This window comes from Sphaerodactylus townsendi, linkage group LG14 (assembly GCF_021028975.2).
Source record: "Sphaerodactylus townsendi isolate TG3544 linkage group LG14, MPM_Stown_v2.3, whole genome shotgun sequence".
Classification (NCBI taxonomy): Eukaryota; Metazoa; Chordata; class Lepidosauria; order Squamata; family Sphaerodactylidae; genus Sphaerodactylus; species Sphaerodactylus townsendi.
In genome coordinates, this window is record NC_059438.1 from 45,142,706 (window position 1) to 45,155,036 (window position 12,331).

The following is a 12,331-nucleotide window of genomic DNA, read 5'->3' on the forward strand; positions in this document are numbered from 1 at the left end:
GCTGGTAGGGGCTGATGGGAATTGTAGTTCCTGAACATCTGGAGAGCCGCAGGTTCCCTACCCCTGGGCTAGATCAACCCAATCTGTTAGCCCCTCAGGAGTGACACCAGACCAAGGACCTCAGGTCCAAGTCAGTCAGCCTTGCCAAGCAGGGTTGATGCGGGATGAGGCTCATTTGGATTCTATTGCACCATTCATAGATGACGCTTTAAGCGAGGGGGAGTGCTTAGAGGACGAATACCGGTTTTCTGACTCAGAGGACATTCATTCTGAAGAACAGGAACGTGCCCCCAGATTTTTCAAGGCAGAAGATATCTCTCTTCTTATCACCAAAACGATCTCCAGACGTGGAAGATCTCATAGGGCAAACTCAGGGGAAGCCGATCAAGGGCTGCCCAAAGGGAAATCAGGACTATTTCCCAAATGATGGGGTTCCCTCAAAGATTTTCCCATTACCAGAATCCTTTGAACATAGGATTAAAAAGAAATGACAGAACTCTACTTCCACTAAAACAGTCCCTCCATCCAGCAAGAGGTTTTATCCCATGTCAGCCTCTTTTGGAGCCCACCAGGTGAAAGAGAGCAATTTCATGCCAACATTCAAAATGCTGGACAGGTCTACTGAATGCTGCCTGTCACCCCGAAATTCATAGAGAGGCTGTGATGAAGTATGCGGACTGTCACCCCGATATTCACAGACAGGCTGAGAGGAAGTATGCTGAATGTCACCCCAAGGCTAACTCACAGGCTGTGAAAAAGTATTCCTCGACCAACCCTCACGTTAACCAGACCGCTACAGCCAAATACAATCAAAACAGATAACAAACCACGTAGCAAAGCACGGGCATCCTGCTAGTAGTCAATATATTATTTTCCCTTTCCTCACCATTAAACCCTATAGGCACCATCTCATTGATAGAGGAGTTAATTTTAGTACTGCCAGCTGGTTCTCCAATAGCCTTAATCTCTCCTCCATCACCATTCTCTGTTAGTGCCTCAAAGCGATTAGAAAGGGAAACCTCTTGAGAAAGATAAAAGTCCATAATTGTGTTCTGTTTGGCCAGTGGGAAGTCATGTTCGTTGCTTTCTATTTCAGCTGCTCTCCTGCATTTCTTTTCCCCCATTTACTCGCAATTCTTTTAGCTAACAAAGTTCTCTCATGAAAAACACACACCACTAATTGTCACAGTGAGTTGCAAATTGTATTCCTTAGATAAGCAATAGTAATACAATAGCTAAGAGTTGTTTATTTCACAGCTTCAAACTTAAAAGACAAATTTTAAAACTCCCTTGAATTCTAGATAAAGATAAAATGCTATTGAAGCTCTGTTAACCCTATTTTTAAAAATAAATAGATACAATCCAAGAGAAAAGGCATCGTGTGATGGCTGCAGTTGGTTTTATCCGATGTTTTGATTTAAGCTGTCTGTATGTTCAGATGTGAACTTCTCAGAAGATAGCCCTAATGCAGGGGTAGGGAACCTGCGGCTCTCCAGATGTTCAGGAACTACAATTCCCATCAGCCCCTACCAGCATGGCCAATTGGAGAGCCGCAGGTTCCCTACCCCTGCCCTACCCCTGCCGTAATGGAACTGGCTGTTATAGGTTTTCTTCGATGTCTAGCCTGGGATGAGTAGCATCTATGTCTGGCACCATAAGATGAGTTTCTCTCTGTGGCACATCTTACCATGACATGCATCTGAAAATGCTCGCTATAGATTCAGAAAAAACATTAAGCAGCAAAAACTACCAGACCACGGCCACACAGCTCAGAAAATCCACAACAGCCAGTTGATTCTGTCCGTAAAAACCTTCAACAATACAGCGTCAATTAGATTTATTTTTGTTTACACACATTTTCTTGTGTGTAAATCTGTCCAGAATATTCCTCAAAAGCTTATTTTTGAATGCTAATCTTGAGTTTATACATAATATCTGGTCAATATCAGGGAAGTCTCCTTGAATCTTTAAATGGGCTTAAAGCAACTTTCAAAAACTATCTTCTAAGTTTGATTTTCCAAAGTCTTCTAGGATCCCTCTAAATTGCAAGGTATTGCTTCTGTGCTGGACTTCCAAAATTTCTATTCTTTGGTCCATTTTTCCATCCACAGGTCCTGACCTTTTAGGTGAAATTCAATTCCTTTCTGTTTTTCTTTCATCAATAATCAGTATTCAGTAATAATCAAAGTTCAATTCTCACATAAACTTCTCAGTTAATTTAACCACAAATCCAACTTTAAAATAAGAAATTAGGCTGACTTCTGCAAAAAAGAAAGAATTAAAAAGAAAGAATGAATTAAAAGAAAAGAAAAGAAAAGGGAAAAAACAAAAAGGATTATTAGGAAATTTTGCGAGCAGGGCAGTTATTTCAATCTGAAAAGAGAGCTTTTTATAGACCTTCCTCTGCATTTCTGACCAAGGGGCATTAAAGTACCCATGGAAAGGAAAATGTATGCTGCTTTTCACCTCTTCTAAGAGAAGGAGTGACCATAAATCAAAAGGTGAGATTTTCCTGAAAATTTTAGAAAGAAGCCACAAGCCTTTGAGACAACCATATTCGGTTAGAATTTACAAACTAGAAGAAACTGCTTGTAAGGTCTTTCAATTTTTATATTTTCTTCCTTTTAAAATCTATTTTTCCTTCTGTAATAGATTTCACAGCATATATAATATTTGGTCATTGACCATAAATAAGGTATTCTATTCTATTCTATTCAGCATACATAGATTGTGTCTGAAAATAAACATTGGACACTTAATTTGAAGTGATTTGAAGCTTTGAAAGGAGGTCGGGAGCGAAGGGAATCCAGAGACCAAAAGTAGGCAATGATATATCTGCCTGCTTTTGACAAATATTTCATCAGTTCAGTCCCTGAATCAACTATTGGAAGGTCCTGGAAAATAAAAACTACAGAATAGAAGAAGATGGACCAATCCATCTTGGTTTCCTTCTTAGTGGTAAGAGAAAGGGAGTTTTGAAAACTGAGCTACTTTTTTATTCCTATTGGAGCTCTTTATCTGACTTGGACTGTGTTAAAAGGTAACTTTTTTAAAGGAACTAACATCTGATCAGTTTGCAATACCTGACCAAGGCTATTAATGAACAATTTGGAGCTTTTTTTTTTAGTGGGGAGTCTGGAAAAAGGCAAAATGACAGGTACCACCTGGTAGATTAAGCTGTAACTTTTTCAGTCCTTTTAACTATAAAGTTTGGTAAGAGAATTGTCAAGAAAGTGGGTGCCATCTGGTGGACTATTGAAATAGAAAATCTTAGAAGAGAATAGACATCTAAATAGCAAGCTTTTTGAAAGATTTTGAGACATGTTTTTCTATCTTGATTTTTTATGTTTTGGGGACTTAAATTGTTTTTCCTTTCATCAACCCTATATCTGTATGTTTTTCCTTTGTTTTTATGACTTAAAAACATAATATCAAAAATATTAATTTTAGTGTAATATAATAAAAACATTAATATAGTAACATACTAATTATAATATTTAAGACTGAATTTGTATTATTTTTCTTTTATTTCTCCCTTTCCTTATTATTAGTACTTTGGAAACCTTTCATCCATTCTGCTAGTCATTTTCCTAAGATGTAGTAGTGTAAAGAGAGTAAACATGCTAGAATTTATTATAACAAAGGTTACACAATTAAACTTAATTTTAGAAGCTCTTCTACAAAAATTTTCATCAACAACCTGTAGAAGAGAAGATTAGTTGATCAAGATTATAAGGTGCAGACGGGTATATTTGCCTTTGTGTTTGATATAGTTCTCCAGTTGGCCAAAAGGCTGAAGAGCAGTTCAAAGCTATATTTCATGTTCTGTGAAGAAACAGCTAGTCTTTACAGTTGTGTGTTTGCAAACTGTATGAGCTGGTAGGAAGTGACAGCTAATGCTTTCTCAAACTACATCATGACTTTTTCCCTCAGAAAGACTGCTGGTAGCTTCTGTGATTTTCAGTAATCCCCTGTGTGTGCACAGGCTTGGTGGAATACGTTAAGGCATAATAAATGATGGTAGATTTGTTTGCTTCAGTACTCTTGTAAAGGAAACTGTGCTGTTCAGTCTAGCTCTGCTTAAGCTACTATAGGAAAGGTCCCTGCAGAGGAAATAGCTTCATATTTCACAAGGAAAAGGACAGACAGGATGGCATTATGTTTCCTAAATGGAGGTGGTAGAACTTAGCTTGAAATATTATGGTCTGTTTCATTAGATCAGCAGTTCTCAACCTGTGGGCTGCGACCCCTTTGGGGGTCGAAGGACCCTTTCACAGGAGTCACCTAAGATATGATCTACTCAGGAGCACAAAGAGAGAAAGATTGGAATTTATTTATTTATTAATTTATTATCAGTTTTATATACCGCCCCTCTCCCGAAGGGCTCTGGGCGGTGCACAGCATAAATTAAAACAACACTGATGGAGCATATAAACAAATATAATCACATATAATATAGGCTCCACTGAACATAACATTAAAATCCCAGAGTAGTAACAGCATACCATGCAGAAATGTTGGCGTCCAGCTTTAAAATCTTCATTAAAACCCTCCCAGAAAAGGAAGGGGAGCGAGGGGCCCATAGATGTTAAGGGGCCCAGGAGGTAAAGGAGAACAAGGAGGGGGTACACATCAGTGGCCGGCCCCCCGAAAACTTGGACATCCAGATTTGTACACCACAGATAGTCAGGACTAAATTTTAGCAGAGGATAAAGATGAAGAAAGATGAAGCGTCCATCATATTTTGTTCTGAATTGTGTTTTGTAAACAGTTGCTTATTTCTTTCTCTATACAAGAATGTCATGTATTCATTGCGCTACTGTAAACAGTAATAAAGGGATATATTTAGGATATCTGTGTTTGTTTCTTTCCCAGCTCTTATCAAATACATTCGACCCGTGTTTGTATCTCGATCAGATCAGGATTCCCGAAGAAAAACTGTTGAGGAAATAAGACGACGTGCTCAGTCAAATGGCAAATGGCCACAGGTGCTGTGATTTAACAGTATTGATTGACTTTGTTTCTTCTTCTATCTGTTGTTTCTTCTGAGAATGGCATTTCTGTTCAGAAATAGATTTCTTTGCCCCCTAGGTTCTGGATATAGCATAAAAATACTTTTAGAATAAAGTTCCAGCTGAACTTTTCATTTATTTAGATATTTTAGCCTAGCATTTTGTTTTTAATAGCAGCTAGCCAGATAGGAGTACATACAAGATGAACTCTCCCGTCATCCTCCCCTGTTTACAACAGTGGTCTTCAGCCTGTGGGTCTTGGAGCTACATGTTCTGACTCCCGAACCTCTGTAAAAGTCGCCATATTTTTTGTGCTGTGTGTATAAATTGCAGAAGTGCCAAGCCCCTCCCTGAAAGGAGCAGCAGAGCAACAAGATGAAGTGGTTCACAGCAGATTAGTCAAGGTTCTCATACTTGATGTTGTGGGGCCAGGACTGCGTTTCTGGTCCTACACAGCTGAATTAGTTTTAAGAAAAACTTAAAATTAGAAATAAAAGCAAAAGACATCTGACATTAGAAACAGACAGTTTTTACTTAGCAGAATATAGATAAGATTACAGAATGTGAACTCTACAGAATGTGAGGCACACCCAGTAGAGGAAGAGCCTTAATTTTTATAGATGCAAAGACGTCACATAATCCATCCCCTTAAGTTTCACGTGCTACAAGCATGTATGTTCAAACCCCATTGGATCAGATCTGTCTCCTGGTCACAGTAAGACAGCCTGTTATTCTACGTCAAACGCTGCTAGCGCATGCCCTCTACCCATATGCAAAGGGCAGCCATAAAACTAGCTTGCTGTCTCCAAGAAAAACCTGTTTTGCTAAGTTTCTCCCAGAGAGAGATGTCCTTAGGCAATGCAGGATTCCTTAGGCTCATAAAACTTTTCTGTTCCCCAGCATGAAATGTTTCTAACATTTTAAAAGATTTTACAAACATGATTCTAAAACAATAGAATTATAGTGAAATACAAATACATGTGAATTTCTCATTATCATTTATGTGTTCATTTAACTATATAGAAAAACCACTTATTCCCATTTAACTAATCACATTCATGTTTAACCCAAAAACCAAAGTTATAAAATGCATATTTCTGCTGTCACGTTGGCCCTCAGTGCCAAGATACTAAAGATGTTATCTTGCTTGCCTGCATAGTCACTGACAAGCTTAAAACATTCCTTTGACCTGTTGCAAAAATGCAGGCTTTTGGTCACTATACACAGAGAACCATTTTGATTCTTAGCTTCTTTGGTTCATTTGGATTTTCCATATTTCTTGATTAAATACAATTTATACACATTCTGGCCTGTCTCCACAATGTATTCCTCTACTGTAGACCTCCCGCTGGTGCTCAGCTTTACCAGCACAGTCCTGGTCTTGGCACTGACAAAGTTGTGGTTCTGGCTGCTCATCTTCCTGTCACGTGACTGATATCACATGCTTATAGCTTAGCGGCATCTAGGATGGGAAAGGCCTAGAAGGACCTTTAATTTTCAGGATGAATAAAATGTACTCTTTAATGTAAAATAATACAATTGTGTTAAAATTTACAGTTGTACAGTGTGCAGCTTTGAATATTCTGGTTTAAATTAATATCTGAATGTAATACAAACAAAAACATAGTCTACACTCAATTCTTCGTCCTAATTATATCTCCACTACAAATTTGGGCTTGATTCAAGAATATGGTACTTCTACTAAGTTTTACATTTATAACACTGCTTGTTATTGAGCACCAATAGTTTGTGTGGTAGGTCACATACTCCTTGAGAAGTGATTCATTCCCTGATCCAGAAAACAGGTACAGTACATGGATAAAATAGTGAATGGGGAGGCACATCTGCCCTTCTTTCATGAGCACTTTCAGCTTTAAGGAGAGAATGATTTTTCTTCAGATGAGATGGGAAAAGTCATTTTTATCACTCTTGCAGCCTTTCCAGCTGTGGGACCTGTTAACTTTTCAAGCCTGTAGTTCTATATATGAGAGAGTTTCAAAGATACTTGAAAGAATCCAGGCGTTCCATACATTTTCTTGTAGATCACCTTCCCTTTGTAGAATGTTTCCAAGCGTGATCTGAAGATCTTTCTGAAATTTTTAAATAATGTCAAATAGTTTTTGAACTTTTCAGCTTTATAGGAAAAGCAAACATGAAGAATGCAGTTAGACACCACAAGCGACTTGTTGGAGATGTAAATGAGCCTGAGCTTCTTGTCATCTCCCCACCTCCGCCCTACCCCGGCCCGCCCCGCCCCTACACCAAGACTGAAGGCTTCTTGGTTTAGGCAGTCCTCTATCTCATCACAGTTTGTTATATGAATTCAGACACTGTAACACATTGAAATTTGTTGCTTGACCTCAACATGTGATTTTAATCCTGTACGGAGTTACCCTTCAAAGTGTATTAAAATTAGTTAGAAGAGTGTAAGGCCAGTGGTGGGATTCAGCAGGTTCGCACCACTTCAGCAGAACCGGTTGTTAAAATGGTGCTTGTAAACAACCAGTTGTTAAATTATTTGAAGCCCAATGTCAGGATGAGTCTCTTCCTGGCAACGACTCACCCCCCCCCATCCAGAGGGCCATTGGCCTTGGCTAGGTGCCAGCTCGTCTACTTCCCCCTCCCTTCCTTACAGCAAAATGATAGTCAGATGGGGCCACGGCCCTCCGAAGTGTGGCTAGGTTTTTGCCTTTTGTATCTTCAATTTTGTATCTGAATGGTGGTATTCTCCCCTTTGTTACCTTGTTGCAGCTATGGCACCTTGGGCCCGGCAAGGGGTGGGCCAAGGGCAGCAGGGATTTAAGATCTGGTTTATGCTATGTTTTCTCAGAAATCGTCTATCACTCGTTATGCTTTAGTCTTCAATAAGGTCTACCATTTTTAAAAGAAAACTACAGGTCGCTTTATTCTGGGACTGAGGTCTCACACCCACCATCGGAACCAGTTGATAAATTATTTGAATCCCAGTAAGGCAGTTTATTTTTGATTTAGGTTCCTGGTCTTTGAGCAAGAAACAAACTACAGTTTGATAATGCAGCTGAATTCAAACATCAGAACAAATTGTGGTTGAAAGAAGACATCCAGATTTTGAAAGCTTTCAGTCTCAGTGCAGTAGAAAGGAGAAAAGAAATTAGGAGATGAGTGGGTCATTCACATCATGAACAAATTATGATTTATTTTGTAATGTGTTTATGTCACCTTCATAGGCTGCATCCAACTAGCTGCTTTCCTGGTTAGAAAGGAAGGAGGAATACCCTTTGACCATCAGAAAATTATGTTCTTGGGGGATCATGGGATCTGCATGGACAAAAGCCATGTGGGATGTGAGCTCTAAGAAGGAGAGTAATTGGGCAGGATAAAGTGAGAAGACTGACTGGATCCAATTCTGGGTTGTGTTTTTAAAACATACACTTCTTAAAGGGATCCAGAAAATGTACTGTATGAAGTAATGTGTAGAAGATTTTGGGGTTGTGTTTGTATTTTTTAGATAATGATATTCCCAGAAGGAACCTGCACTAATAGATCCTGTCTAATTACCTTCAAACCTGGTAAGTTTGTCTGATATCTTTCTCTCCAATGTAATGTATGCGTAATGTCAAATTTTGAAATGTGCAATTAATTGCTCACTGTACCATACAACTACGTCATATTTTAAGCAAACACATGTTCCTTTTGTTTATTCAGTGGTTGATCTCTTCTGCAATATTGGTAAGGTTCTTGTGTACGTGAAATACTAAGGTGAACATTCTCTGTGAACATGCTCTATGAAATATAATTGACCAAAGTGCCTTGATCTTCAGAAATTGAAATACTGCATAAAGTCATGATCCACAATGAAACACAGGAATTATTTTTACTGGAATGTGACACAATTATTGCATTTACTTATCCCTTTGTCAAATTATATAATTAATTGCATGGATTTTGGAATAATTGCATTTCAAAAATAGCAATAGCTCTCTTACTGAGACATGTTTTTAGAATGTCTGTCTACCTGTGAAATTTATAATCCAAACGTGTTCTGTGACAATAAAATTTAAAATGTATCTATGTTCATCCAGCACTTCATTTGGGAAAGCAAAGGTTAATTCTGGAATTCTATGGGAATGGGGAGGGCAGAGTTTGCCCAGTGCTTGCTTTCTGCTGGCAAAACTTTCTACCCTGGTGCCATGGGGATGGGGAGGGGAGAGTTTTCCCAGTGCTTGGTTCCTGTTGGCAAAACTTTCTACCCTGGTGCCATGGGGATGGGGAGGGGAGAGTTTGCCCAGTGCTTGGGTTCTATTGGCAAAACTTTCTATCCTGGTGCCATGGGGGTGGGGAGGGCAGAGTTTGCCCAGTGCTTGGGTTCTGTTGTCAAATCTGTTGTCAAATAAAAGGCTTTGGGAGTAAAAGTCCATTTATTAAGACATCTTAGAAAGCTCAAGTACACGCAGTGGCAGGAATGACACTTCCCGCCAGAAGCACAGGTTATAATACCGGTCACCCCATCCCCCCTTCCTGCTTCCCATGGGAACAGAGGCTTCATCTCCCGCTGCTAAAGATAAAGTTCCTCCGCCCGATGCATCCCTATGGCCCATCGCCCGGGCTGTGGAATGCACTCAAGGGTTACTTCACCATCAACAATTCATTGAATCCTTTACACTCTGCCTCCCCTAAAGAAGACCCCTTCCCCCCAGGTTTGTGCGGAAAGGCGCGGTGGAAAGCAGCAATAAGGGTGGGGGCTTCGATGTTTTCGGAATAAACCCATTGATTATACCCAGAGGAATATCCCACCCAAGAAACTAAATATTGCAAAGCGTTCTGCGATTAAAGCTGGTGAGAGTCCAGGATAAGCGTCAATTTACAGAGTGTTTGTGGCCATCAATAATAGATCCGGTGGGGGGCCTCTCCGGCGGAGTGGAGTGCCAGGCATCGGAGAGCGGGGAGCCTCCCTTTGAGTAAGCTGGAATGGAAGAGCAGGATGGATGTTACCCTAAGAAGAGTTAAGGCAAAATCTAAGCGGGGACGGTGCATTAATCATTAATCACTTTAGTAATCTGAAAAGGTCCCACAAATCTCTTGCCAAGTTTGGAATATCTATGTATCGATCTTCTGGAGATTTTTTTGTAGATAAGTACACCCAGGAACCCAACACGCAGAGGGAAATCCCGGAAAGCGGTAAGTTTATCCGCTTACCAGTTTTTGGGAAGTCCTTTTGCTTGTTTGTAAAGAGGCCCGGTCTGGACCCGACTTCCATCCCTCGGCTAAGGGATGAAATCCATTGTTGAGAAATTCTGGGGGGGGTCCAAAAGCAGCTCGCGGGTAGTTGTGGATTCAACGGGCTGTGGAAGGAGCGACCAGACACAATTTCAAAGGGGGTTTTCTTTGTACTACTATGAACCGCATTGTTATAGAGAGTACTCCGCCATAGCGGAATAAGCTTTCGCACCAATTGTCTTGGTGGTGGTTGGTGTAACAAGCGTAAAGCTCACTCGCTCTAGGGGTTCTGTTAAGTTTCTCTCCGTCATCGCCTGCGTCACTTTGAAACGCATTAATGGTAGAAGGGGCTGGCGAAGGCCGGGCGCCCCCCAACAATCCCCAAAAGCGCTTTCCAGAACTTTTGAGATAGAATTGGGGGCCGCGGTCGAGGAGAACCACCTTTGAACGGGGGCGGAATGGAGACGGTAAACATGTTGAATAAAAAACAACAGCTTCAATTGCCAACTTAGGAGCCGGAGGAGGGATGGAAGCACATGGAATAAAATGGAGCTTGCTTAGAGAATAGAGTCTACCACCACCCATAAAACCGTATTGCCATGACTTTCGAGGAGCAAATCCGTAATAGAAATCCATGAGAGATGACTTCCCCAAGAGGCGAGGGAAAGCTACCGGAGAAGGTTTCAATAGTCCATGGGGCTTTCCCTGGGATGGTTTTTGGCTTCTGCACAAACCCGAAAGCAGCCTTTAATGTATGCCTTCAATAATGTCTTAACTATGGCATTGCTTGCAGCGCCACCAGAACTGCCGAAGCGGGCGGCTAAGTGCAGAGTCTTCAAAAAAGCCAAAATGTCCAGCTGAACGGGCATGCGTGGGCAAGCTTCAAGAACTTGCTTGGCGGAGGGGAGGGAGGCGCGTACCAACATTCCCCCCACTCCGCTCAAACTCCATTCTCCAAACGCAATTGGGAGTCTCCTTCGGGCTGCTGGAGGCTCATCGCGACGCGGCCCGCCTCACTCCAATTCCCGCAGAGGAAAGGGGAAGAGACGAGGACTGGGAGCGAGGTGGAGGAGAAGTGGGCGCTTGAGATCGGGTGACAGCCAACCCCAACTGGGAGGGGGTAAGAACAGTGCGTGGAATGTATTGTAAAGGCAGCCCCTTACCCCCCCCCCCTCGGGTGGCGCCTTGAGCGCCAGCGTCCAGCCAAGTTTGTTGGTTTTCCCAGGGAAAAAATGGACTGTAAAAGAGAAGCTTGAGAAAAGAAATCAGCCCAACGAAGTTGTTTTGCGGACATCTTGAAGGGGTGGGAAAAGAGCTGCCAGGTTTTATGATCCGGACCAAACTTGAAAGGGTGTTTAGCCCCCCTCCAGCCAGTGGGCGCCAAGTGGAGTAGTGCTGCTTTGATGGTCCGCAGTCTCCTTTGTCACCCACAGTCCAGTTGGAAAGTTCGGCACCAGAGAATTTTTTAGACAGAAATAAAGCACCACGGAACCAGCGTCTACCATCTTTATTTTTTTCACTTGCAACAGGGCTGCCCCAAGTGCTTTGTCCGGAGGCGTCCACGTGAACCACAAGCCCCGGAGATCCGGGTCAGGGTGCTTTAGGATAGGTTCGGTGGTAAACGCATGAATTTTAATAGTTGAAAGGCTGCTCTTTTGACATTTCTCTCAGACCAGAAAAGGGGGGCCCCGGGCTTGGCGGACAGTGGATCTTTACCCTTAGTGCGTATGAGGTCTGTGAGGAGGGAGAGTCCAGTTCAGCAAATTGGGGTATAAAATCACGTATAGAAATTAGCAAAACCAAGAAATCGACTGGAGTTCTTTTCGCGGTTGGTGGGGCAGGCTTACATTGGAGTGACTGCATCACTCTTTTGAAGCAGGGATCCATAGTTAAGCCCCTCGGTGAGAGATCCATCGCAACCCAAATAGTCAATGGAGGGGTCTGGATGAAAGCAGCATTTGGAGAGTTTGGCAAAGAGAGAGAAGCTTGTCAAGCAAGCGTTTCACCACTACCTCTCTAACTTCAATATTTCATGCTCTTCAATAGTTTCGCGTAGTAAATTAAAACGTCATCTAGAGTATACAACTTCACTCCCTTGTACAGTAAGTCATGGAGAACTTCGT

The 12,331-nt window shown here is 41.6% G+C and overlaps 1 long non-coding RNA gene across 1 annotated transcript in view; it reads left to right on the forward strand.

Moving 5' to 3' along the window:
* Window positions 1-8,688, forward strand: part of LOC125443269 — a 19,307-nt gene extending 10,619 nt beyond the window's left edge. The window contains exons 4-6 of the long non-coding RNA XR_007246103.1: window positions 1,065-1,070; window positions 4,876-4,988; window positions 8,500-8,688. This is a non-coding gene — a long non-coding RNA (uncharacterized LOC125443269). The remainder of the gene's footprint in view (window positions 1-1,064; window positions 1,071-4,875; window positions 4,989-8,499) is intronic.
* Window positions 8,689-12,331: the final 3,643 nt, after the last annotated feature.